Raw genomic sequence first — 4,233 nt, 5'->3', positions numbered from 1 at the left:
ACATAAAATGAGTGCTTAATTTTAAGAATTTATAAGGGCTGGGGAAATATCTCAGTAGAATAAGCACTTGCCCAGCAAGTGCAAGGGCCTGAGTTCAATCCCTGGTTCAGCCTATGTATATTACAGTAAAAGACACATTGCCAGGAATTTCTCTCAAAATAGTATCCTTCCCTTTGAACACACATGTCCCCTAATTCCTGCCACCTCCTGCAGCAGTTCTGTAAGTCCTCTTTCATTTGTGTCTTTTTAAGGTGTCAGAGAAAATATAGTGAGTGCTGCTTCCTAGTAGTATCCAGTAGCGTGGCAGGCTTGCAGTACACAGTGCATCCATAGCCGCTTTGTTCACAGATTTGACACTGTGCAACTTCTGGCTCTTTAAAGTCACAATGACCCGAGAGGTCAACATTTTGAATTTACTGAGAACATAGAATTAGCCATCACAACAGAACTAATGCCACTTAGGATAGAGGACTTGGAGAACTGTCTCAAGGAGGTGAGAACAATAGGAACAATATGTCCAGTGAGGGGGGAGTATGTTGGCTAATGGCAATGTCCCTTTTGCTATGGATTTTAAAATTTAAACATTCACTGTAGGTTTTGATTACACAGGATCCTGTGTCTGCTTTTTACTCATTCATTCCGCCTCTCCCTGTACTGAGTTTGATATTGGTACAGAGCAGATCTTTGAAAAAATAAATAAAAGTTTCTAAATTACACAGTTCTTTGGAACCAATGGAAACAATGAGAAGGTGCCTGTGGTATGAGACAGGAGCCTGGAAGTGATTCGGTTCAAGGAGGAAGGTGACCAGCTCACAGAGGGTCCTCTCGCCATTCCCTGCTCCCAGTTGGGTTCCTATCGTTACTTACTTAGTAAATGGAGGGTGAACTTGGTAGTCTCCCAAACCAACGAAATAGGAGATGATGTTTAGAACAGGTGGGCCCTCTGACCCATGCAGAGAAACCTTTTGAAAAAAAGTTTATTTAATGCACTCAGAAAAATATATATATTCTGAAGAAGATGGGAATGGGAGAGGTCCCAGGTTTAGGAATTTTGCCTATTTCAATATATACGTAATGGATAAAGACTAGGTAACAGTGTAGAGTAATTGCATACACATACACAAATATGTAAATATTCACAGAATAAAATACAAAGACTACCAGTGGGATGATTCAGTATATTTTAGTCTATCAATATAGTGAAATGCTGTTCAAAAATGGAGCAAAGTCATTTTATGGATAGGAAATGGAGAAGTTTTAAGTTTTATTTGTTAAATGAAATCTAATATTTGCATAAACATGAAGTAATATAAATTATTTTCTTCTTTATTTCCTGGAATTAATGTGGATAAGGGGAATTTTTCACTTTTTCACCTGTTCATATTTGAATTTTAAAAGCAACAAAGCAGTAATAATAGAACCAAGAAAAAAATGCCAAATATTCTTGGAGGGAGAACTTAGAAAACTAAGCAACTTAAAGCCATCTTCTATGTCAGCATTTTCCAGCTAAGACTATCTTGCTCCTATAGGGGATATTTAACAATGACTGGAGGCATTCTAGTTTGTTCTGTTACAGGGTAGGGAGCATACTACTGTCATGTCCTAGGTGGAAGCCAGGGATGCTGTTAAATATCCCGAAAAGAGCAGTGCCCAGTGAAAGATTCTACTGATCTGAAAGGCCAGTAGTACCCAGGTTGAGCCACTGCTCTAAGCTAGTCACCACCCTTCCTAGTCAAATAGTTTTATAGGCTGAGGTGTTCTGTTGGGTGGGGAAGGGGCAGAGACAATTTTCAGGGGAAAACTTGCCACGACTTCTGTATGCCCTGATCACTCCTAGTACCCTTCATTGTGGCTTTTTACTACCTGACTGCTGGGCTGACATTTTAGCAAACAGGTTCCACTGTTTAGGTTGTGTGTCTGGTGGATCCATGAATTTTCTATTTAATCACAGTGCCTAAGATATTCTCAAACCGTAGACAACGTGTAATGCTTGGATTTACATATAAGTCTTCCCAAATTCACCTCACTTTTTGTCCTCTACATACATTTGTCTGAAACTATCTGAGGTATGCCTAGTTAGATCAATGACACTCCACTTTCATTAAGGTGGATTATATTTGCATGAAGTTTTTAAAATTGTAATTTCCTCACCACTTAAGGATGGAAGATGAGAAAGTATGTGTTGAGTCTACCGTAAACCTTAACTCAACTTTGTCTAATTTTAACTATGTTCTTATCTTATTGCAGCATTGTGTTTCAAGGTACCAAAGTACAGAAATTTCCTCTTCATGACCTCCTTCTTTCTTTCATTGTCTTGCTGGATGACATGTACTCTCCAGATGTTACTGCATTTACACATTTCAGTTCTGTTATCTAAGCATGACTGGAAATGCTTTGAAACAAACATGAACTACATGCTGCCTATGTAAACCTCTAACCAGATGGCCATTGCCTAATACTTACCTGGCCTAATGTATTTCCCATCTCAAATACAAGGGATTGTTTTTCTGTTCACTACCCCTACATAAAAGCAACTATTTAATATAATTATTTGAGTAGCTCAGAGAAGTTATTTTACCCCAGGAATCAGAATAGTCAGAATGTCCTGAGACAGAAGAACGTTAAGTACTGTTTGGTACAAAGACTGTAACCTGCAACCCAATTCCATTAATCATAGTTTTACCTCCTTAATTATTTTGCATTTGAGAAGAATTGGTGGGCAATGATTCATTTCATTCCACATCTCTGGAAAGAAAAGAAAATGGTGGGAAGTCTAAGACCCAACCCTTGGGGGATTTTTATAATCACCCCCAGCTGTGAATGCAGGGGGCGTATCATTTATGTGGTGAAAAGAATAGAAAAAGCAAAGTCTTACTTTTAACAGAGAGCCAAAAGTTCTCTCTAAGGGGGTGGAATAAAATTGCTGTTGTAAAACCAGGAAGATGTTGCTAATGGGAATATGCTGAATGGTACCACTAATTAAATAAGGCACTTTGGAATTAATTGACAGCCTGCACTTAAGAATATAATTGCATATTAATCAACCATTTGTAGACAAAACTTAATGCTATTTGTTATGTGAAGATGGAACTTTTTCCTGATAGGGATTTGACTTAGATCTTTAATTCATCTCCAGAAATGATGCTACTGTAGTGTGTGAGGAACCCAAGTGAATAAATAAGCAGGAGTTTCTGAGGGGACCAACACAGTGGGATTTATCTTGAAAAGAGCAATTGCAGGCATATGTCATATGTCATTACTGGAGAGTTGGCATCAGTGTTATTCATTACATGGTTTCAGAGTGTTCTAAATTAGAGAAATGGATTATTGGAAGTGGATGATTTCCCCAGATTGCTACTTAATAGTGACTAAGGGGTCTCCATTACTCATATTTGCAATGAAAATGGTGCCAAAGCCCAGCAGTAGTTGGCTGAAATGAAATGCAAGGTCCACTGGGTATCAACTTGAGATGCTGCCTAATTGTGTGCCTCTTACTTCCTGTAAGTGTCCTGTGTCTCGGAGGTTGGGATGCTTACTGTGATGGCAGGCAGAACCTGAAGGTTTCTGAGTCAGTTACCTCTTCCTCCTCTCTTGCTACCATGTAAGTACAAATAAGTAATTACTTTCCTAATGAAAATTCATTTCTCCATTTGCCCTTTTCTGTCCTCATAGCTTTCTGTAACTGTCCTGATCCACACTGAGCAGCCACAGCTCACTTCTGAGTGTCAGCACAAATGAGCACCCAGATGCTGGTTTTTTACACTTATTCATTTAATGGAGGCCCCAGTGGATGTCAAAGCATGGGCCAGACATTGACTCTGGACTGACAAGCAAGTTGGTATTATTGAACTCCTGGGGCTTTCATTCTCCTGGTGAGGCAGAAATGCAGAGTTCAACATATGTCCCTGTGATTCCTTTCCAAGTCCTAGGCCATATACTATTGCTAATTCCTTAAGTAGCCATCACCCATCTATGCTGAGCTCTTGTCTCTTATTTAGATATTTCTGGATCTTTTCTATTTGAGGAGTGTTGTGCTCACCTCTGTCATTATGGAATTCTTTTCCCAGAGCTGCAACGATTTAAATATGAAACATCCTCCAGAGACATACTTTGATTTCCAGTGCAACAATGCTAACTTGATCAGTGAATAAGCACATTGACGAATTCAGCTGAATGAAATTTGGAAGAGGGGCTCAGCCAAAGAAAGTAGGTCACCAAGATTGTGTATATATA

This window comes from Octodon degus, unplaced genomic scaffold, assembly GCF_000260255.1.
Source record: "Octodon degus isolate 3935 unplaced genomic scaffold, OctDeg1.0 scaffold00021, whole genome shotgun sequence".
In the NCBI taxonomy this organism is placed as follows: Eukaryota; Metazoa; Chordata; class Mammalia; order Rodentia; family Octodontidae; genus Octodon; species Octodon degus.
Note: the sequence above shows the minus strand (reverse complement) of the source record.